Source organism: Ambystoma mexicanum, chromosome 9 (genome assembly GCF_040938575.1).
Source record: "Ambystoma mexicanum isolate Mex_15411 chromosome 9, UKY_AmexF1_1, whole genome shotgun sequence".
In the NCBI taxonomy this organism is placed as follows: Eukaryota; Metazoa; Chordata; class Amphibia; order Caudata; family Ambystomatidae; genus Ambystoma; species Ambystoma mexicanum.
In genome coordinates this window covers 216,964,583-216,989,424 of record NC_090931.1, presented here as the reverse complement: position 1 = coordinate 216,989,424, position 24,842 = coordinate 216,964,583, and positions in this window count along the sequence as shown.

Below are 24,842 nucleotides of genomic sequence, written 5' to 3'. Positions count from 1 at the left end.
AACCCAATTCTGGTACCTGCCTCAAAAAAGGGATGGGGGGGCAAGCCCAGAATCAGAAAAGGAGCCCCGAATTCCCCAAATATCAGAATGCCAAATTTTGCTTTTAGATTCCCTAATTCCAACACAGAATTATGCCCAAACTACCCCTATGTCGGAGTCTAAAATAAAGAAATTGACCACCCAGCTTGCCCGGAATGCCCATTACCTTTACTCATTGGAGGAGAAAGAGGGTAGATTTTATGCCTCGTCCAAGTGCAGGGGCAATGTAGATTTTCAGCACTGGTGGACACTGACTCCCAAGCCACTCTTCTGTAAAAAAGAGCCTTTGATCAGCTAAATTCAGGAAGGGGGACAGATACCAGATCCCTCTCACATCTCTTCCTGGACAACTCCAAAACTTTGACGAAAATGAAATTCCTGTCGAGGGGAGAGCAGATTTGGAAATAAAAATTGGGGAACAGAAAGTGAAACACTCGGTCATAGTCGTGACTCAAGAGGGCACACCCTGTCTACTAGGGACTGACATCCTGCACAGGTTGTCCCCCCTAATAGACTGTTTGAACAAGGTCCTCTGGACTCAGACTAACAGGCCAATGAAACTAAAACAGAGTGTCAACCATGTTAGTTTAAATGCCACATGCCACATGGTTGAACAAAAACCTGATCATATTGAGTTTCATTTCCAGAACACTCAAATATCTGACGTGACAGTAATTGCTGTAGGACAACAAACTGGTGATGGGAACTCCTCCCCATTCCTGAAAATAAACCTTCCTTCCAGTTTCAAGTGGCATTCCACACTGGAAGAAAATACTTTGAAATTCTATACCAATTCACAATCTGAAAATCCCAATTCTAAAGTCAAAAGTGATGAGAAACCAGCTCAAAGTTTAGCTGACATTCAGAAAATTATAACAGTTGTTGATCCCTATTCAGTTAAATGTGGGGAAGGAGACTGTTCTCGTCCGAGTGTGCGTGAACAATGGTAAGAGCTTCATCAGCGAAGCCATGTTCTGAAAACTCCCAAAAGATCCAGCCATTCCCACATTTAATTGATCAATATGTAGGAAATGGGCCTGGAAACTCCCAATTCCAAACATCTCCTGCTTAGCAGATGTATGCTAAAAATGTCTACAGGTAACAAAAGCATAGAACAGAATTTTTGGGTTGTGCGAGATGTCCCTGCTTCATTCTATTTAGGCAGTGACATTCTCAATCGTTTTGCAATTAATTTGGACCTGATCAATTATAAAGCCTGGTCCCGACTAGGAGGAAATCCTATGGACTTTGATGATTCTGAAAAAAGCATTTTGGTCAGTCCAATTGCTGCCGTATGCAGTTGAAGTTCAAATTGGAGAAGAGGTCACCATCCCAGGACGGATCTGACTATTCCCACTTGAATTAAAAATTAAAAGAGGACCGAAACTGCAGAATCCTGACACATATGTACACTTCAATGCCCATCTCCAACAGCAGGGGTTGGGGTTGAACCCAACACCATTAGTCAATGCAGAACACAACACCATTCCAATATTGATGGATAACAGCGGCCATAGGAGTATTACTCTGGGTGCAGGCACCATTATTGCAATGGCAGTTGATGACCGACATGTTTTCCATGGATCTAGGTAATGAACTGATAGGACCAATCCCCAATGACTGTTTTGACAATGATAGTGACAATGACCTACCACCAGACAGAATCTTCACCTGGTAAGGGGGGAATTTCCTGGTGTACTCTTCCTGCACTTACGGTGAAGAAGAGGTGACCCGTGACATCAGGCAGGATGAGGTGATCTTCCAGGTCCACAATGACAGCCTCTCCTACCTGAAACCCTCTGTCCCGGTCAATACTCTAACGAGGGACCTCTCCACCCAGCTGGAGAAGGCCGCTGAGAAAGCAAAACTGGAAGTCTTTCCAGGCTTCAGGCAAATGGCTGAAGAGCGAGTCAACTTAGCTGCTGCCTGTGAGACTCTGGAGCAAAAGCAAAAGTTTGAAACAAGTGTCCTTAGATTTTCAAGATCTCTTTGCGGTGGACTCATATGACTGTGGTCGCACCAAAATCCACACTACAACAATTCCCACGGACCCTGGAATGACTCCAGTGTTTGCAAAGCAATACCGCTTGCCTCTGGCATCCATGGAGTCCCTGACGGAAATCATCAAAAACCTTGAGTCCCGTAGGATAATTCGTCCAGTCCACAGCACCTTTAATAATCCAATACTGGGGATTTTAAAACTGAATGGCCAGTGGAGATTCTGTGCTGACCTGAGGGAGCTGAATAAACGGGTCCACATGTCTCGATGGCCTCTCCCCTACATTGACCAGGGGCTGACCCAGATCCAGGGGTCAAAGGTATACACTGCCATTGACCTGACGAATGGGTAGTGGACCGTGCCTGTTAGTAGGGAGGACCAATACAATACAGGTCAGCTTTCAGGATTCTCTTAAACCACATGGACATGATTACATATGGTGAAACCAGTATAGCGCTATTTTATAAACTGCCTGAGTCTGTGATTTATTTAAAACAAGACTTTTTTACTTAAATTAACAGAGTTCAAGCAAATTAACATTTACAGCATGGACTAGTTGCTCATGTTTATACCAAGACTTCAGTTTCATATAACTGACTTAACTTAAATGCAGGTTCTAATAACTTTAAAAATTAATTTCTACATACATGTTCTTTCCCCACTGACTACAATCAGGCAGGATTGATCCCATGACCCAACTGCACACCACTGCATTATGCTGTTATCATTTTGAACTACAATCAGGGTAAGACAATGTACTGATTATATCATATTATTACGGGAAATTATTGTATTCTTGCATAAAATCTACCATCTGAACATTACTATTTGTTTGTTAAAAATATAAGGATTTCACTCCATGATTCCTCCTCTTCTGTCCTTTTCGTACTCCTACACTTTTATTTTTCCATCTTATCTGTCTGGCTGCAAGTGTGAGCCCATGGTGGGGCACGTGCATTGTAGACCTTCCTTTTGTTTTTGTGTTTGTACGGTATTTTGCCATTATTCAACTGTGTGTTTATACTGTACCTACCTTGGATTTTTACATGCCTTTGAATGTAAAACCCTTTTTTTTTCTTTTTTTTCTTTTCTGTCCTTCATGATTTCTATTTTGTTACGCTGATCAAGCCTGGATTTGAAAAGGGCATTGTTTGCCGAAACACGTGTCATCCACTAAGGTTTTAAATTTTCAAATAAAAGGAATCACTTTTTCCACTGAAAACAGTTTCTCATTTGTTCATTTTCACGGCGCATGACCATTGGTAAACTCACCCAAACTAGAATCAGTTTTTACAAACGGAGTCGGGGGGCTCAAAGTCTCCGTGGCAGCTTACTCCATGCAACGCAGCACTCAACTATCAACCTAGACCTACAATTACAAATCTTAAGAATTGTTTACTTTCATTCACCTAATATTAGGTCACAAGGTATTTGTTCGAAGGTGTCTTTTCAAAAAGTCCCTCATACTGTTACTCACCAATACAAGATAGCCTTTACCTTCGGGGGCAGCAGTACACATGGACCCTGACTCCCTTCGGATACATCAACTCCGGCAACAAATTCAACATCTTTCTACATAAGGCCATGCCTGACTTGGGTGAAAGGGGTAACCTGGCCTATGTGGATTATGTCCTGATAAAAAGCTCAACTGTGGGGGAACTCATAGCAGAAATCTGTTATGTTCTGATACAGTTGAGGGTTGCCAGAGCAAAACTATCCTTCCAAAAGGCGCAGTGGTGCAGAACCCATGTCAACTTCTTGGGACATGGAATAACTCCCGACGGTCTCTGTCCCCAGGAGAAGAAAGTGAAGCACTCCTAAAACTTAAAGACCCCACAACTCTGCTGGAACTAAGAAGCCTCCTTGGACTGACTCTTTACAGTAGTAAGTTCATTGAGAATTACGCAGAAATCACAAGACCCCTGATCTATCTGTTGAAGGGGGTGCCAAGTGGAAGTGGGGTCCAGAACAAGCCGAGGCAGTAAAGCAACTCAAAAGAAGCATCTCACAAGTGCCTTGTCTAGCTTACTGTGTCAAAAACAAGAAGTTCTTCTTGAAGACAGGTTTGTCGAATACATGCTGGACGGCAGTATTATATAAAATGCATGACAAAGTCAATAAAGTAATCTCTTATGCAAGTAAGACTTTATCCTCTGTGAATGAAAAATTCAACGATGGTGAGAAGGCACTCCTGGCAACGGTGTGGGCATTGAAGAATTACCACCCGTTCATCCAGGGGGAACACATCAAGGTGGAGACTGCACACCAGCCTCTGCAATACCTCCAAAGTCACAGAATCCGGCCTGGAAATATGAGTAATTCCAGAATTACTTCCTGGATTCTGTCAATACAAGGCTTTCCTGTGGAGGTTAGATATGGCCAAAACAAGAAGAGTCCTCTTGCGCAAGGTGTGGCTGATTAGCATGATTGTGCCAGAGAAAACTGTCTCGAGGACGAAAGTCTTAAAACCCAGGACAACATGGAGGCATACCTGAATTCCCGGCACAAAGTCTATGAAGAAGACAAGTGCGAGGGAATACCCACAGTTCATGTGGATGGGTGCTCCTACCATGTTGACAACAACGGGGAAAAGGAACTGGTGGCCGGCGTTGGGAATGCCTGGGTGAATGATGCCCCGCAACCCTCCGCTGGGTACAAAATCAGTCCCCGTAGAAGTCAGGTGGCAGAGTTGATGGCAGTTCACCAGGCCATCCTCACTGCCATCCAACACCAACTCAACGAACTGGTCATAATCACTGATTCAGATTATCGGGGTCATTACGAGTCGGGCGGTAAAGGATACCGGGCATCAGCAAGGAGACCGGTGCCGGTAATCCCTTACTGCCTGATTTTGAGGTCCCTTGGAGGGAACCGCAAGGAACGTGTGGTCTGACCACACATCCCTTACGGGTCCCGCTATGGGACCAGGGCGCTAATAACAGGCTTTCCATTCGTGAGCCCGTTATTAGCGCCCTCCCCATTCCCATTGAGCCCTATGGTGGCTCAAATGAGAATGGGGAGTGGTTTGTTCAATGGGTACTTACCGGTCCCGCCAGGGTCCGAATGCACCGGTAAGTCCCCATTGAACAAGACCGGACTCAGACACGGTATGGGAGGCAGCCATGGTGCTAATAGCACCATGACTACCGCCCATCTCGTAATGAGGCCCAATATCTGGAATGGGTTTGTGGAGCACCTGGTTAATTGGAAAACCAGATGCATGATATGTGCTAACAACAAACTGCTTAAACATGGCAAGCTAATCCAAAATATAGATGATCTGGTGACCTCTAGTGGGGTGAACATATGTTGGAAAAAGATTAAGGGTCATTCCAGAATAGAGGGGCCAGACAAAACTGGGATCGACCTAGCTGATCAGTTGGCCAAAACCGGACCCATCCAGGGCGATCTCCTTGAGATCGAGTCCCTGTTGGGGGAAATCCAGGTCACTGCTATCCCTAGGACCCAGACCAATGCTCATAATGAACTCTCAACTGCCCAGTGGAGTAAGGAGACCCCAGATGCTGATTTAATCATGGCACAAAAAGGGGATCCAATTATCGGTAAATTGTATCAACACATTGAGGACTCTGAGAACTTTCCGCTGACGGATACCGATTACATTGGGAAAGAGAACCTCAGAGTGTTGATGAAATATCCAAATATTTTCTGAATCTAAGACAGTTTGTTGGTAAGGAGAGCCATATCTGGCTGTGACCAGTGGTGACCCTACCTCATTCTAAAGCCTGATGCTAAATCACGCCCATGATGCAGCCACAGCCAGTCATCAGGGGTTTCACAATACTTTAGAAATCTTGCGAGAGATTGCATACTGGCCACACATGGGCAGGAACTCGACCAATACTTGAAGGGGTGTCTTGTATGTGCACAGTTTCAGCCAACTTCACTCACACATCGAGCTCCCCTCCAGAAGAGGGGGATGACACTGCCTTGGTCAGATTTACAAGTAGATTTCATCGGGCCCATGATTTGATCCTCTAGGGGAACAAGTACATGTTACCCGTAACATGCTTGTTTACCAAATGGGTGGAAGGTCTCCCGGCCCCAAATTGCAAAGGCAGAAACAGCAGCTGCCCTGATGATCAATCACATCTTTTCGTGTTTTGGCCTACCCCAAAGGATTGAGTCAGACTGGGGGAGTCACTTCACCAGCGACGTGATGACAAAAACATGTGAGATACTTGGGGTAAAAAGGAAACTTCATATTGCATACCACCGTCCTCTTGTGGTAAAGTTGAGAGGCACAATAAAACCAGTGTGAGCATTCTAAAAAAGTTTGTGGCAGACTCTGGGCCAAGTTGGGACATCCAAATACCGCTTGTCCTGATGGCCATCAGATCTAAACCTTCTTCTGCAACCAAGATGTCTCAATTTGAGCTGATGACTGGACGGAGTATATTGCTACCCCAGCATCTGTTCTATAGAACACAAGAGCAGACACTGATAAACACCTCCACAACACATGAGTATGTTGAAAATCTAAGGAAACGCCTACAACATGCATTTGCGTATGCTCAGCGTAATCTGGAAAAATCTGCAGAGGGTATGAAGACTCAATATGATTTAAAAACAACCAAAAAGGAACACCAAGTAGAAGACAGGGTCTACTTGTCCAATTTCCAAAGGAACCAGACCAAAGAGCGTACATTTTTGCGAAGCTGGCACGGTCCTTTTGAAATTGTAGATAAAATTTCACCTGTTGCCTACAGAATCTGCATCCCAAAGGCAAACCGACAGAAGAGAAATGGGTCCATACTAATCAGTTAAAAAGTGGTCACCCTAGGCACCCTTTGCAGCTTATTGAGGAGCCAAGAGAAAATCAAACAGAGGAGACATCTGAAGCATGGGAATACGAAAAAGAAGAACCAGAAGGGAACACATAGATTTATAGGTATAATTATGTAACAGGGAGTATTTTTCTTCATTATCAATTGTCATTATTGAATGTATGTGTGTCCCACTGCTGTCATCCTTCCAGGGGGGCAGTCAGTGGGAAATTGTAGTAACTGGTTTGTGTTCATTTCATAGATTCATACTGGTTGCACCTTCATCACCAAGGAGGACCTCCCCGAGGACTGGGAAAAGAAAGAGCCAAGGAAAGGCTGGGGGTGTCACTCAACACCACAAAGGAAGACCTCAGGGAAAGCTGTGGGTGTCGTTCCATGCTCCAACAAGAGACAGCGGGAGGATTGTGTCGTATTGCTCCCTGATGGAAGAAGGACTCCTAAATGATGAAGCCCACTTGCCCTATTCTCCCTCGACAAGAATCTCAAAAGAGTCGGGGGGAGTTTGTGGGATACATTGACCCACTGAACAGAATTTCTCCATAACCTAGCTGCGCTTCAGCAGAAACAGCAAAATAACTGCACTAGCTCCAGTGAGCACCACTGCACCAAAACTGCTTTTTGTAGCAACAAAAAGATGGCTGCACTGCTTTGCTAAGCACCATTGGGCAAGATGGAACAGGAAGCTCCCTGAGAAAGGCTACTAGGGTGTGTTCTTGTTTCTCTTAAAGAAATGGAGTGAAAAAGCAGTGCTGCTTTCCTGCAAGCCCAAAATTCCCATTGAAAAAGGGAATATGTCACCTCTAAAATGATGTCGCTCTGATGCTAGTTTTCCCTGTTTTCACCAAACTGCTTTTATCAAAAAGACCCTGTCACGCCCAGCCATATTCACATTGTGCTTCATCAGAAAAGAGCCTTATTCCTGAATGACAGGCTGCGCCAGCCAAACCTGAGAAGATCAACAAAAGCGTTCCTTCAGCCACACAGGAAACGCTTAAATTGTGATACAAAATGTCAAAAATCATTGCTTGAATCTACACATGTCAATTTCATGTAGACCCTTGCTTGGTACAGACTGTTGTGTAAAACAAGCTAACTGGAACTGGAAAGCAATATTGGCAAGGCAGATCGAAAAAAAACAAATTTGAAAGATAAATCCCATCAACATTTGCGCCACATGTGTCAAAATGGGCCTTTGTAAACTAAAGAATAAAATGCCTGTTGGAAGGTACTATGTTGAACAAAATCTTCTCCCTGCCTAGCAATGTGAAAGGGGATTGTGCTGTGAAAATACATGTATGAGATGGTTCTGTTCAGCAGGTTTTCTTCCAATTGAGAGCAAAATAAATAAAATGTAATCAAACTGAAATGGCTGCATGGGGGGATGTTAGCCCCAAAACAGGTTTCTGCTCAGAGAATATCCGAAACAAAATGCCCTTCACAGTAGATACTGGCACACAAGTGATAATTGCTACTTGGGCCAGACTTCGGTCTGGGCTGAGCCCTCTGACAATGGACCTTCGGGGACATCAACGTGCGAAGTGAAATATCACACCTATTCATGACTTCCACCAGAAGCTTCAGAGGACATCTCTGTGACATCCTGGGGTGAGGGAGTAGCCTTGAAAAGGCCATCCCATATATGGAGAACAATGCTGACCTTTGCCTCCAAGAAACTATGTTATTAATACAAATATTAAGACTTTTATCTTTGCCACAGGACTTTGCAAAAATGTGAACAGGTTTTACAGGTAAAACCGAAAAACCTCAGAAATTCGCCAGTTATGGTAAGCTAAGCAACCATAACTCACACCACCACTGTGCACTGCTAAGGTTATGGAGAGGGCTAATAAAGGTGTCCTCTTTTAGTATGTCATATAATATTAAATTTTGCACAAGAACATCAATTTAGACTATTTTAATATAATGGGATTCGCAAATAAAATTGAACAGCCAAACACATTACCAAGATAGTGCAAGGAGGGACATCCTCTAGGGGAATTCCATTAATTATAAACTTTTTTCACCACCACCTATTTAAGTAATATAACCCGAACAAGGTGGACATTACCGACCAGGTAATGCCCCGGGACATACGTTACAAGCCAGTGTGAAATGAGGGCTTTAAAGATAGCACAAGGGCATTATATGATCCGTAATGCCTCCCCTAAAAGGGTTACATTACTATTAGCCTCGTCAAGTTGTACTGGGGTATTAATAGTGTTTTTATCTGAAGTTAAGAAACAGCGTGTTTGCCGTTTCTCAGCTTGCGATAAAATGACAAATCAAGATGGCTGCCATGGATCGGGGAGAAGGGAACTACATGTAGTCCTTTCTCCCTTTCCATGGCGGAAATTGCCGTGACGGGGCCTCGCCAGGAACTCGCAGTGTTCTCGTCACCTGCGGGGGACCAGGCAGTGCAAGGTAAGTGAGGCGGTAGTGGGGGGTATTGGATATGTGAAAAGGGGGATGGGGATGGTGGGATAGGGAACTGGTCACGGGGGAATGACTTACCTGATTCCCGTTGAGGGAAGATGGTGGCCTTCCGCTCTGCGGAGGATTAGAGCAGGGTCGTTACTGTGTGATAAAGACCCCATTCTAGGCCTCCACATTGGCTGTGAGGTTGTCACACCCCCTTGTCGGGTACTAATCCCTGTTAACATAATCTTTGATTTGGGGATGTTGATAGTCAGATGTTTCTGCTTGTAATATGTAAGTAGTGCCTCCAGTAAATGGTCAAGGGACATATCAGTGTGGGCAGAGCATTATCAGCAAAGATAAGAAAAGTGATGCATGCCCTTGCGTTGATGGTACAGTAAATCTAAGATCTTTAGCTGTTTGACCAAATTGTTATACATATTTTAAAAGCTTGGAGCCAAAATGCAATCCTGCCAAAGTTAGCTTCTACAGGGAACTAGGGATAGCTTCTCCAGCTAATGCCACCTGGCCTGGACTCTGACCTGTGAACAAAGATTCTGAAGGAAAGTTAACATTGCCCCATCTAGACCAGACAGCGTGAGAGCTTCCCACAGAAGCATTCAATCCCCTGAAGCCAAATTACTATTAAGACCAAATCAAAGGCAAGGTACAGTTGATTATTTTATAATGATATACCAAGAAAAAGACAAAGATTATCTAAACCCCAGGCCAATGTTTGCGACTCAGGCTATAAATACTGCCTATGCAGAGTACAAACGCTATAGTGCTGCTCCTATGCTATCAAACGGGACAATGCAAGTTTCCCAAACAACTTTCCACTTCAGACAAGTGAGGAGATGGCTTTGTAATTCCCTAAATATCCTCTGACCTGTGTCTCAATAATTGAAGCTATAAAAGAGAACCTTCATGGTCAGCGAACGCCTTCCATCAAGGAGCCCAGGCTACCAGGTTATATTTAAAAAAAAACATCCATGGGGCTGTAATCTAATTGTGCATTCCCAATGATCTTGGTCACTAACTGGTGGGTGCACGTCTTCGTAATAGGATCCATAGATGTCTTGCAAAAAGAAATGCAATGCAGGAAACTATAATTGCAAAGGAGATTAGAGACTGGTTTAGGCACACAGTCTCAAAGCCCCAGCCACAAAGCCCAGGATCCCCTTGGCCTCAAATAGCTGAATAATCTCCACGCAAAAAAGGCTCTTGGTCCTTGCTCTTCTTCAAAGCAATCGCTTTTGTGTGTTGGACTTCCTGTGATAAAGGCGATGATGTTCCAAGGGTCCCAAGATCGTTATTCTCCTTCACTCATCATCAAACCAGGCACCAAGGTTTGTGCTAGAGTTTGTGACAGGTTTGTTCATATGGAACACATTCGCAATTCTAGAGTATTGAAAACTCTGCTAATACTTCCCTGGAATAAAGATCAAACTGCCCCAAAAGGATTCTAAAGGAACACAGAATCTGGGGGCGGGGGGGGGGGGGGGCAGAATCCAACCAACCAGCAGCATATAGCTTAGTTGATGGCAAGAGGCTCAGACAATCTGAGCCAAGAAGGGTGTGACTAGCAAAATCCTGGCCAGCCTAGAAAGTGAAACAAAATAATGTAAACAATGATACGGTCAAGATCACTTTCTAGTCTATGAACAAGACAGAATCCAAATACTACTTCAAAATTTCCCGAAGTGATCCGTATGTAGTTGAGTAAACTTGACACAATCTTACTCCTAAATGTAAAACCCACCTCATATGGAGGAAATTGCCCATTTACAGATGTAATAGATTGCATCGTCAGAGGATTGAGTCACTTCTGTCTTATCCTGGTTGTCCTAGGCACCTTGCATAGCAATGCTGGTAAACAATTGTTCAAGATAGTCTACCGATCCTAGGCCGCTAATATTCTGCTCAGGCATCCCACCCATCAGAAATTCCATTTCCATTCCCCATGTGATGAGGACCCCAGCCTGACCCAAACAGAGTGAGTGTGGATGGTGACAATGGAAGAACACTGCCACCATTAGCTACTCCCTGATGCAGGTCCTGTGGGTGGCCAGATGAGGATCAACTGGGCATACCCACAACGAACAGGTCATGAGTCAGGTGCTTGTTCCATTGGTACCACAGTAACATCGTTCCCTTTAAGGAATACGCAGAACATTGCAGAATGTGTTGGAGAGGAAGGATACTGCAAATAAAATAGTAGAGATGCTCGCCCACGTAAGAATGGAGGGAGCAATCGGCAAAGCAGCTGCTCCTACAGCAAAACTCTGCTTGCCCAAAATAGAGCTCCCTTTGAGGACACCTGTGTGAGGCCTGCAGAGAATCCAGGATGCAGGACTGGACTTGCCTATGCTGCATTTGGCTAATGTATGATCCCTGAAATGATCTCAAAGAAGAATTTGAGGCAGGAAATGAACTAGCGAATGTCCAAAAGCAAGAGAAATCAAAGCATGTGCAGACCCTCAAGGAACCTCTAGCCCAAGGGAAAGAGGGCAGGCATATTTAAAACAAAGCCCAAAAAGCCAATGGCTGTGTATGTTCGTAGAAAGAGATGTAAGTGCAAGTTTAGAGGGGGCTGTAGGAAGAAGAATATGAGGTTGGGGGGAGACAGAAGGATCAAAGTGGGTGGTGGAGAGAGCAGGAACCAAGGATGAGGTGGTCACAGGAAGGCAAGTCTATAATGAGGAGGTGGTGCCTAAAAAAGCAGAGGAGGAGTGCGTGAAGAAAGGAGCAAAGGGAAGTGGTGGAGAGAGGATCGATAGGAGGAGGGGTGGTGAAAGGAGCAGAGAAGGAGGTGGTTTAAGAATTCTGATCTCCGGAGGAGATCGTGAAGAGGGGATTGGAGGAGCGGGTGAAAACGGAGCAGAGAAGGAGGTGGTTTAAGAGATCTGAACTGAGGAGGAGTTGGTGAAGAGGGTAGTGGAGGAACAGGTGAAAACGGAGCAGAGAAGGAGGTGGTTTAAGAGATCTGAACTGAGGAGGAGTTGGTGAAGCAGGGATGAGATGAAGAGAGGGTATTTAAAGGAGTAGAGGAGGAAGTAGTGGAAAAAGTAAGATCCAGGAAGGAGGTGGTAAAGGGAGAAGCCGACAGGGAGGTGATGGAAGAAATAAGGTTGGAGAAGGTAGTGGTAGAGAGGAGCAGAAAGAGGAGAACATGAGTAGATGGTACAGAAAGGAGCATAAAAGTGGTGGAGAGTGGACCAAAGTGGAAGGTGGTAAAAGAGAGAGCTGAGGAGGAGGAGGCGGTAAAGAGAAGAGTCAAAGAGGCAATAATGACGTCACAATCACCAAAGGATCTGAGTAATGAGGAAGCTAGAGCAAATGTGGAGGTGAGAAAGGACCAGAGTACAGCGCGGGACACGCTCTCCCAGGCCTAGCGTGGGTGTCTGAGTGTAGTGGGAGGAGGACCACACATGTGGCAGGGAGTCAAGGAGGCCTGACAGGAAATTCCTAGACCCAGTGTCAAGAAACCAGGATAAGATACTGGGTGGTTTGGTAAAGGCAGATGCTGGGGCGGTTAGGAAGATAATAAGAGTGTGCTGAGGGACCCCAGGTTCTGGACCCTTGACCCTGAGTGGATGGTGCCTCTAACATACCTCTGGCTGCGGCTTGACGCCCAACCATTGAATCTGTGAACCAGCATCCATTCTGGCGAGAAGTCTGGACTCACGTAGCGATGGGGCTCAAACCCTCGAGATAACCACGGAAAGAACCAAAAATGACATCTTTAGTTGGATCCTCATCTACAAGACCCAATGAGCAGAGGTGTTAAATGCTGTCTTCTTTCCTAAAGACCTTGAGTGACACTGGGGCAAACATTTCTTTTAGACTGCCACCCTGAGTATTATGCTGGTGCAATTACTGTACACAACGGAGTTAAACCCATTTCAGGAAGGAAACTGGGGTAGGGGGGCAGGGGTGGACTGGAAGAGGCTTTTATCGGAAAGAAGCGTACTCCTAACCCTAGAAGAAGACAAATACTCTTCATGTTTTTTGATGGTTAAACTGCCCTGACCCATCCAAACTCTTGAAGCAAGAAACCCTGAAATAACATTATTATTCAACAATAAACGAGTCTGGTCTACTCCTTTTGTCCAACCAGCACATGCTGCCATCCATTGCACCCCTTACACTTGATAGTGCATTAACTATTACATGAGAAATCCGCAAATAAGTCATACATGAAAAAAACAACACAATGTGTCTCCGTCTCTTCAATCAAAACAGAACATTTCCGTCTATTCATTTTAGAAAATAGTCATTCAAAGTTTCGATGAATGAGGTAGCCTTCGTTTACTGTTGCCACGGCGACAGTGGGTTTCTGGACATCACCAAATGCACAGACTCGTTTGTGATTTTGCCGCAAGGAAGAGTAAAAGTAAGCCCAGGCTAGGTATGCCATGTAAATTCGTTCTCTCCCTAGCTACAATGCAGACATTTAAATAACTCAGTAATGAGGCAATGACAATGCCCAATCGCCCAACGCAAGGTGTGCATGGCTGTTGGTTAATAATTTAGAAAGCACACAGTTTGAATGTGTGTTTGTTGTGGAATAATAAAGAGTATTCGTTATGATATGCATCCAGAATACGAACACTCTGCTGGTAGGCAACTGTTCGCATAGCTCCCAACCTTTTTTGTCTCCAAGGCGGGTGAAAACACCCGATTTTCTTTTTGGCGGGTGAGAGGCCCATAGAAGTGAATGGGCGCCTGAGGGACTTGGCAGGTGATTCATCTGCTTTCAAGGCGGGTGACACCCGCCAAAAGCGGGTGAGTTGAGAGCTATGACTGTTGTGTCCTGTTGCTTGTGATTTTGGTGGCTGGGTGTCTTGTCCCGTTAAACGTGGGTGAAGTGGCACTGCCCCAACCCTCTTAAATGGCAGCTTGTATGTGATTCTTAGGGAGCCAAGCTATTTCTCACTGATGAGGCCCAAAGAGGCTGAAACACGGTTGAGGATCCTTGTGGGTTTATGCAGAAGCAATGTGACCAAGAAGTTCGGGCTGCACGGCCCCTTCTGGGGTGGGACTTTCCCCTTTTGCCCTGGCTTGACAGGTGAAGAAGCAAGATTTGGAGGGTTGCCCAGAGCAATGCCAGAGATTAAGATTAATTCAAAAAATTCCAGCCATCACCCCTTTTGTTTTGCTCCTAAAGCATACCATACGCCATACGTGGTGACATTCTTTCCACAAGCATAGATGTCTATATGTCACATCACAAGAGTAACTAGTAAATCATGGTCACAACCTCCCTACACTGATCGATAGTGAAGGGTCATGTCTTTCCAAGGAGATTCTGTCTTGACCCAGGAGTGAGCATTATAACCTGATGGTTCCAGGGACGTCCTTTCACCAAAATGCCTGGGGTGGCGGAAGTGACATCACATGATCCTTGACCTCTGGTGACATCGCAGGAAGTGATGTCCTTTGACCCAACCCCGAAGTGACATCACAGGAAGCGATGGAACACAATCTTTTACCCCTTGACCAAACAGGAAGTGGAATCACATAGCATTGTTCTTAAGTACACTATGAAAAATATGGTTTCAATATCCCTGTAACGTGATATACATTTCATACAAGAATGGATCACCATATGTATCGGCTGAAAAAATAAATGCTATGAATGCAACTGGCGAAAAGCAAAATACATAGGCACTCATTACGAGTTCGGCAGTAACCATGCCGCTATTGGCAGCATGGTTGCCGGAAAAATCGCGTCGGGGTCCGGGTCCTAAGAATGAGGATTTACCGGGCCATTCCGAGTTCGGAAGGCCCGGTAATTCCTCCCTCCAACGACCCGGACACGGTCCTTCCCCATTCCCATTTCAGCTCCCATAGGGCTGAATGGGAATGGGAGAGGGAGCAAACAACGGGCCATTACGAGATGGCCCATTGTTTGCTCCCTCTCCCCCTCGCGGGACCCGGTAAGCATGCCTGGTTTTCCCAGGCATGCTTACCGTGTCCCGCGAGGGGAACTCGTAATGCAGCGGTACGGGGTGAACGGCGCCGGCACGTTTTATGGCGCCGTTCACTCCGTACCGCCAGGGTCACAATGAGGCCCATAGTCCGAAGTAGATGCTTATTCTACTCTAAATGCTTTTTGGAATATTTTGTCTGCATTGTGAATTTGAGGTGTTTAAGAACAGACTAACTCAGTGACTCCCACCCTGAAGTGTGTCTGAAATAAACGGTATCAGGTAATAAAATCGCTGCCAAAATTTTGCCGGAAAACCAAAAATTGACATTGTTTAACCCGGTAATGGTGTACCCCATTATACCATGTTACAGGTAGTGGGGGCTGCGGGGGTGTCCCCCGCTTCCCTTAAATGGTAAAATGGGTCCGGGTTTTGCGGGGGTGTCGCCTGCATCCTTTACATGATTGTGGCGGCAAAACCACATAATTTTTGCTGCGATATTTTGTATACAAAGTCATTTTTGCCACGATTTTAAGACATGGAACCAAATAAACCTTTAATGAGTCTAGCAGTTATTGCATAGAATTCCAGAAAGACACATTATTTGTTATTCCAATACTTTCTCATTTAGTGTCACTGCTCAAAGTGTTACACTTGTGGGACCCCCTGTTTTTTTAAGAAGCCTGAAAAAGAAAGCCAGACTCTCCAGAAACAAAGAGCCACATGGCATCGGTCACATCCAAGGAGCTTCAATTTGTAAAGAAAAAGAAAAAAAACATTTTAGATTTTTTTTTAGGGGTAGAAAGGGACCCACAGGGATAGCAAGTGAGCCCTCAGGGGTCGCAATTGCGACCCCTGGCGACCCCTAAATGACGTCCCTGGATGGTTCTCTGCTATTGGAATTCCTATCTGAAATCACTTGCTTCCCTTGCAGACACCGTTAATCCTATCTTCCCCACACCCTACTTGTATAAACAATATTGACATATCCTTCTGCATTCACTGTACAACCCTCTGTATGTTCCTTTGGCTATGTGCATTGCTCTTCTGTTCTTCAAAATGAGGTTTTCCCTTTATAAATAACTAATTAAAATACATTAGATTCAATTATTAAATAATATACCTATGTCATGAGGAAACTGGAAAGCTATTTTGAAACTAAGGCTAACATAACATTGATGAGGTGCTTTAGCATGTGAATTGTAACAGATCATTATGTAGTTGCACTTAGAACATACATGTTATCATGCAGGTTTGAATGATGGGTTACGCCGAAGCAAGCCTATTTGACAGACCGTATTCTGCACCACCTTAATAAGCAAGGTAACCAGAGTTTGATCTATCTCCAGAACTATCAAGAAGTTTAGGTGCCAGGTTTGGGCCAAGTTCATGATCGTTGTAAGCTGATGTACATTTCTAAAGGAAGTGGGTTCATGGTTAATTGCTTACACCTTGCATAGAGTTTTCTCTCAACTAGAAACACAACATTAAGAGCGGGCACAAATAAAATCCTCACAAAAACACTCAGTGTGGATATTTGTGTATGTTTTAATGGTCTTGTACAGGTATGGAGATACCAAGAACTCAGACATTGCAAAGTTTCATATCCAAATAGTACTTATTTAAGCAATGTTAGAGGAATGAATGCCGGCAATTTGCATGACTAGCATGTGCCTGGCGCTGCCCAAAATGACAGCTGTTTACAGAGGTGAATGCTTGCAATGAACTCGCCCTAACATAGTCTCTGCCAGTGGACTCTCCTATAAGCAGCCGCAGAAGAAATACAGGCTGCGTCATGCATGCTTGATGGACAGTTGTCTCGGCCCCAGTCCCAAATGCCTGCCATGAACTCTATTTACTCTAAGTATCAACCGCCAAGGTACTCATATATGACACCCCTGAAAACTGAAGTGTTCCTTCATGCATGCATGTGTGGAAAATGACTGGCTCTACCCCAATCCTACTGCCTTTCCGATATAATTACTATTTATTCATTAACTTCCTCTATTGGAATGTTACCACCATCAATAGTACTCTCACATGCTCTCTTCTAAAAGACCTATCATTGATGATTGCCTGCATCATAAATGCATGCATGTGAGTGACTCTGCCCCTATTTATAGACAAATTGCTGTGAGTCGAGTACTCACTGTATTTCAGTACTGTTATCAGACACAATGCTATTCAGACCACATCATGGATACTTAACATTCAACAGACTCTGCTTCAGGAGTCATTGTTTTAGGCGAATGCTTGCAGCTGTAACCTCTTGTTCATATTACCACCCTCACCAGAAGGCTGAGTGGCTGCATTGTGCACACTTGACATGCGATTGATTTTCGCAGTCAATAACCTTTGTAGAGGTTGCTGCATTCCATGGACTCTCTTTATTGGAATATTACCAATATTACCAATCTGAATCGTACTCATGAACATAAGCTTAAATGAGGAATGGAGAGCATCCTGCATGTGTAGGATGAGGGGACTCTGTTCCGGCTCTCAACATCTTACAGAAGCACGCATCTACCCTGGACTCTCCATATTGTATAATTACAAACCTCAAAAGAGCTAAATGAACTCATCCTCTAAATGAGACACCTTCCAACCTCTGGCTCGCAACAACTTCCATGAGCATTGTCCCATAAACTTCTTGGTGTTATGGTTGAAAAAAGCACCTTAGCAGTGGGAAAAAGCCTCTTCACTACATTCAGCAACCCCTTCACCAACAGTAGCAAAAGTGGCCAGGTCTCTGCAAAGTACATGCATATTGGTGAAACTGTGGTCATAGATAGCGCACCACAATGCATCCACTCCTTCCAAACCCAAAATTGCAATCAAAGTGTCTTTCCTGGGCATACTTGTGCAGATCTATCATAACAGTATCACCCAAAGTCAACACAATGTGTTTCGCCATGTCAGTCAGCCTTAATACATAGAGTAATGTACAACAGTATTACCACCCCTTCCTGTGAACCACACCCACAGGTCCTGATTGGATAATCCCCACAGTCCAATTTCCATTGGCCAGCATGGAGAGAAGCGCAACATGTGGCACGTGCGATTCCCAAAGTACCGTGAGGTCCATGCCCCCCTAAAGCAGGAGCAGTCTTTCTTCCCTTTCCACTATTTTTTGTCAACCACTACCTCATTTAGTACGGGTAAATAGTCACACACACATCCACCAATGCCATCCAAGATGTTAGCATCTAAGACTGGCAGTCCTGCACAACACTTCATATGTACCGTTACAAACTCAGCCTGCAAGTGTCCTGTCATTCAAAAGCACGTCCAGTATAAAGTTCAGTAAAAGATTGCAAGATTTGTACATCCACATTCAGCCACATGAGTACCCATCAACACAAAACGGAGGTATGAAAACATTTCCTGCAGTATGTGTACAACTATGTTATAAGTGCCTCTGTGCATGTTATCTGCCACTGAGCATCCATTATGTTCTTTAAAAGCATATTTTTTCCTTCCATCTCCGCCATCAACTGCCACTTCAATGGTATGTGCTTGCAAAGTTTTCATTTAGCCATACCATACATTGTAATATCAAAACAGGAACTCTCTGCTTTACTTCCTACAATGCTACCAATTGTTTTCCCCACATACTCATCTCCTAGATAAATCGTAAAAATATGCCACCAAATATGCCACTGAATCTTTCTTATCAACCTGAAGCAAGTTCCCAAAAGGACACTGTCTGCACAGCTGGGCTTCTGTCTAGGCTGGAGTATTGAAACAGGCTCTTTTTAAATCTGCCCGCTTCTACTCTCCGCCATCTGGAACTCATGCAGAAGAGGACTATGCGACTTGGTCTTGGTCTTTTTTCGGCTGGACCCTAAAACTTGAGCAGAACCATCGCCAGGTCTGGAAGCACCTCAAAGCCTTTCTCTTGGCGTCTGCATTTTCTCAGTGTGTTGCAAGCCTTGGATTTTGGGTGCATGGCCTACAGCCTACGGCCTTTGGCCATGCACCCAATAGTCTAGGCCTTGGCCACACCCACCAGAGCAATGCAGTTTTGACTGCATGTCAGCATCCAAAATCATGCAGACCGGCACTCATCACGCCTTTGACCATGCACACAAGAGTCTACTGCTTGCCCACACCCATCACAACATAATGGAGCCATGCATGCGAACATGTGGCCGGAAACCACAATCCACAAATGTAACATAGGCAGCAGCACTTCTACCCAAACCCAGCCTGCAAACATGTAACATTTGGCAGATTCCTCAAACATACCACTGCCTCTGCCAGCGCTACCCACTCCCATTCAAAGTATTATGTCACAGGCAACCAAACCCACACAATCTACATAAGATTGAGCCTACTCCCAGGAAGCTACAGAAAACAGAATATCTAAGCACATACAAGATTCATTTCAACCCTACCCTCTTCTATACTGACAGTGTTCCAACACTGCAGCCAGTGGGCACACTGCAAGACTTTTCACTGCACAATCTCCAGCCGTACACCGAAAACCGTAGGATGTTCTAACAATGACCACACCCATGGAATCAACAATATATGCATGTCAGCTCACTTCTGGTGCTCTATGCAAAGTAAAATGTGCTGCACAATCATTCTGTAAAGGTGACCACCCTCGGAGAGATGCAGTCATAACTGCATTGCTGCAGTGAGTGTGGTGAAGGCCTTGGCTTTTGGGAGCATGGCTACGGCCTACGGCCTTTCGCCAGGCACCCAATACTTTAGGCCTTGGCCACACCCACCGCAACCTAATCCAGCCATGCATGGCAACATGTTAGCAAGTACCACAATCCATACACGTACCAGAGCCACCGCCATTGCTACCCAACCTCCGCACTGAAATACAGCTATGAATGGAAACACGCAACAGTTAGCAGTTTCTACAAACATAACACAGCCTCCGGCACCCATACCCACTTTCATGCACATAGTATGGCTCCTAGCACTTTATGCAGTACACAAAAGCAATACTTCATATGGCAGTACAGTAATCAGCACTCCACTCAATGGACACTACGAAATCCTATGCGATAAGCAGTTTAACTGTATCCACTTCTATGCACACACTATTGAAGAATTACGCCCACTTCACACACTGCACTATCCATGCACATAGAAGATGCACTTCCACCCTACCCTCTTCTATACTGACAGTATTCCAACACCGCACTCAGAGTGAACAGTTCTGCAGTATGTGCTCTATTAACTGCAGCCATGGAGTAACAGTGTAGGATTTGCTCAGAATCACCACACCCATGGAATCAGCAATGCAGGCAATGCTGAGGAACCACACACAGAAGACAATGTCAAACCTAATTGCAACCACGGCACATAGTTGTCGGTGCAAGGCCTCTATCCGTGCACCGAATGGGCTAGAGGCTTACCACATGCAACACACCGGAGCACACACTATCTTACAATGTACATGTCATGTGCAACGCACTTTCCTGCCATACTCTATTCAGTGTACAAAAGCACAACCTCATAGTGGAGTACAGTTGGCAGCACTCCGCGCAATGGAGACTACTTAATCCTATGGAATATGCAGTTCACCCCTATCCACTTCTTTGCACACACTATTTGAATATGGCACGCACGTCACACACTGCAGTATCCATGCACATGGAAGATGCACTTCAACCCTACCCTCTTCTATACTGACAGTATTAAAACACTGCACTCAGTGCAGTCACTGCAGAACTGTTCAATCCAGTAGCTGCAGCCATGGAGTAAACACTGTAGGATGTGCTAAGAAACACCACGCCCATGGAATGAACAATGTATGCAATGCTCACGAACCACACACAAAAGGCAACAATGCGAAACCTAATTGCAACCACAGTACAAAGTTGTCAGTGCAAGGCCTCCATCTGTGCATGGAATGGGCTACGGTCTTACCACACACAACACACCGGTATCTTACAATGTACATGTCATGTGCAAAGCACTCCCCTTCTGCAAATGAGCTCCCACCAGTCACCACGGAAAGAGGTCTCCGCACCAGCTATCGTGCCGTAACAAAGCCTGCCTGCATGCAGCACACATTGTAGTCAGCTGTGTAGAGACCTGTGCATTGGCACTGTATGCTCGGATACTGCAGTCACATCAACATCTTCGTCCACCTATTGACATTACTCAGATGAATCACTTCTCACTCCCCCACCCTTTCCATCCCTTCTTCCCACCACCACATGATGTAATATACAGTATGCAATGCACTCCCCATCTGCTATTCAGCTACAACCAGTCAGCACAGTAATAGGTTGCGGCACGAGCTATCATGCCCTAATGAAGGCTGCCTGCACTCACCACAGACGGTAGTCGCCTGTGCAGGGACTGGCGAATTGGCGCAGTACGCACGGATACTGCAGGCACACCACCGTCTTCATCCACCTAATAATCACACTTCTCTGATTAACCAGTTCTCTCTCTCCCACCCTTTCCATCCCCTCTTCCCACCACCACACGGCGTACATTGTGTTTGTCAGTCCCTTTTGGCAGCCAACTGTTCTCCGATTCAACATGACGCACAGCAGGCTTCCCTCCAGACAAGTCCAACGTTCACTGACAGCATGGCATACTGCAAGCCAATGAGACTTCTGTCCGTGGAGCGAACATAAAAATTTGGTGCAAATCCGTCCAGCCGTTCGGGCTATAGCAATGCACAATGTTTTCACCCAAGTCTATGGAGAAAAAAATGGGGACCCCCCACCATGCATGAAACCTGACCAAACTTACCGAAAAGATTCAGAGCGGGCCATATACTTTATTTGCAATGTTTGGTGAGAATTCCTCCAGGGGGAGCAAAGTTATAAGCCACCAAATAAGTGATCTTCCTAAGGGTTTAGCAACTTAACCATAACTAATATGACATAAAAATATATTACATTTGTAATATTTATTATATTATATAAATTGTATTTTTATGTATATACATATTTATATTGAACAAGAAAGGGTGAGCGATAGGCACATTCACAAAGGCATAGACAGAGTGACCATGCAGGGCACCTTCAATGCATTTATGACATCATCACATTATATAGGTATAGCTGAAAATCCTGACATCCCACATCCAACTGCTCACTCACACTAACTAGATGACAAGTTGTACGTCCAGGGTACAATTAAAAGTATTTTTCCCCAAAAGTTTAAGAACATCTAAAGAAAGGTAAAACATATACTTGTGTTTATTATTTGTATTTATTTTAGTTAATATCCAAAATATCTAGTGGTGTCTTTGCATTGAGAAATGGGTATGTGCAAAGCCAAATACACACAGACATCCTTAGCTTCTCCTCCTCTTATACATTTCTGTGATTCGCTGAGTATCTCAGGAGGGCCACAGGTCACAGACATGCTATTCTCACATCTGAGGCTGCCCGAAGGAATACATATGATTCTTGGTTACAAACGCTTTAATGTTAGGGTGAGTGCTTTGAAAAATGAAATGAGCACCAAGGCCATTGTGCATTTTGCACGTAGTAATTCAAGAATACAATCCTTTTCTTTATAGATGTAATTGGCAAATATAAATAGCCATGGCGATGTGTAGGTTCCCACAATGCTCTTTGATTATATGCAACACAGCCAGGAACCCTCATTGGTTCATTCTGTCCCCCTAACCTTTCTCATAGGTGTATTTTCAAAGAGTACAAGACTACCAAATTGTTCATTGTGGAATGATAATCTGGTTGTACACACCACTTACCCAAATGCTAATATGTCTGTAATTTTAAAGCATATATACTGGATCAAACAAGTAAAGAATTTGGATGTAAGGATAACATATGTGACATCAATCTCTCGGTTGTGGTCCTCCCTTTGTCTGGTTCAGAGAATGTTAGCTTGATCATAGGATACATCTTTCTGTACACATGCTCAGTATGGGATGCACAGACATCCTAAGCGAATATTAAATAAGATATATTTGCTATATTACATTTTCTTAGCTGCTATGTGTTTCAATTTGATATATAGTATAGTTATCACATTGTTTAAGCCTGGACATGCCCTTACAAACAAGGTCAAGCATAAAAAACATTCTAAAAACAGGAATACAAGAGGAAAAATGAAATAATAATCTAACAGACCCCCGTGTAAAATATCCATAATTCACCTCTTTAAGAAACTGGATCAAGACAGATAATACAAGATACACGGCCTTAAAAGCAAGAGTCACACTCCTATGTCACTACTGGCAGACGGCAATAGCACATCTTCCAGGGGTCTGCCTAGAAGCATAGGCCATTTCTGCCAAGCGACACATGACCAAGCCTCATCCAGTAGCCAGCCCTAGAAAGTGACCTTAAGTTCAGAGCCACTGAGACAACATAGCTAATGCTCCAACCACAAGGATGTCACACTATGTGCTTGTCTGCATCATTGAGAGCTTTTCTATCATGGCTTGATAAAGCTAAGTATAAAACAGTGTGCCCCTATAAGTCAATTCAATGGGGCTGATTTGGATTTTTGGGCAAATAAATTCCTTCGGGTTTCCAACGGTAGAAAATAACCTCATTTAAAGTTTATACTTTCTGTCTTTCCGCCTTTGGATTTCTGGAGGAAAGCTGCTTGAATATCTGCCAGTGGTCATTCAGCTGGCAAACAATCTGCCGGCACCATTGCCCTGCAGGGGGACCAGTGATTGTCAACCGGCGGACATTCAGCCATCTTTCCTCCAGGAATTTCCAGTTGGAAAGCCATGAAGTCTAAACTTTAAATTAGGTCTCTTTCCACTGGTGGATTCCCAGAGGATTGTATTTACTCCACACACTAAATCAGCCCGGAAGACAATATACTGGAGCAAAAGGTATGCTTTTGCGCTCATTTAATACCCACAATGCATTGCTCAGGGGCTCCTAACTAAAAGTGAACTACCAGGGATGACTACTTGCCAGCACACTGGAATGTTTGGCTTAAGCTTTCCATAGAAACATTATGACAGCATACACTATGGAGTGGAAGGAAGAGGGGTAAACAGAATCTTTGTTTGCCCCTAAACATGTCTAACACCAACTTCAAATAAAAGAGGCTTAAACCATTTTACCCTCAGTGCCTTATACAATTTACATACTGTGGAGGAGCAGTTACATGCCTCTGCAGGAAATCCCACCCTCTACCTCCTATATGTTGGAAGCCTGAGATTGTGCCCTCTTGACACCAGCAGTTGTGCCAATACCGCAGCGAATATCCGAAAGAAGGTACTCACTGAGACAACCGTATCAAATTTCTTCCTGAAGAGATTAAAATCTGAGGGAGGAACTCACTGAAGGACTATGAAGATGAACAAAAAGAGAAACTAGTGACATCACAAGAGACATGTATGACGTCCCGGAGAATAATGTCTGAAGAGAATGTGTGCAGCCTACAGAAACTGATGACAAAGTTAAAAATCGAGTAAACTTTCATATGCGAGAAGATTGGTGGCGCACTAGCACTATGTTTAGCCCGTCACCCAAGTCAGAACATGATAAATACGTTTCTGACATTTGGGTGGAATTTATTACCTACAAAACATTTTTGGTTAGATATAAGCAGACTAAAGTGGAACAAACTTTTTGTTGCTTCTGTGGGTGTTTGAATGAAATAGAAACTTTAAAACGTCTTATTTTTAATTGGCCTGTCCTCCAAGGTAATCGGATTGGGTTCCTT